Source organism: Mastomys coucha, unplaced genomic scaffold, assembly GCF_008632895.1.
Source record: "Mastomys coucha isolate ucsf_1 unplaced genomic scaffold, UCSF_Mcou_1 pScaffold2, whole genome shotgun sequence".
NCBI lineage: Eukaryota > Metazoa > Chordata > Mammalia > Rodentia > Muridae > Mastomys > Mastomys coucha.
Window position 1 is genome coordinate 12,496,824 of NW_022196902.1, and position 304 is coordinate 12,497,127.

A 304-nucleotide genomic window follows, 5' to 3' on the forward strand; every position below is an offset into this window, starting at 1 on the left:
CTTCTACTGATTCATTTTCCTTTAAGAGATTTGTTTTGACTCGTGACTCAGAGGTTCCTGACTCTTTACAAAGCCTTTCAGGAAAGTTGGTAAAAACAGCCCAGTGTATAAAGCTCAAGCCAGACATCAGCCTGTCACTTAAGGCAGAGGGGTTGTATGATCCTAGCTAGCAAATTCCTGGTGTGATTGAAATATAGTCTCACACACACACACACACACACACACACAAAATAAGTATTTGACTCATTTAGAGGGAGAAGGTTGGGTCTCTTGCAGTCCACTTGTAAATATTGCTTTCCCCAAG

General features: G+C 41.4%; 1 protein-coding gene across 1 annotated transcript in view; it reads left to right on the plus strand.

The window, feature by feature from the left end:
- Map7 (microtubule associated protein 7) overlaps positions 1-304 on the plus strand; it is a 52,713-nt gene that overhangs the window by 442 nt on the left and 51,967 nt on the right. The window lies entirely within an intron of this gene.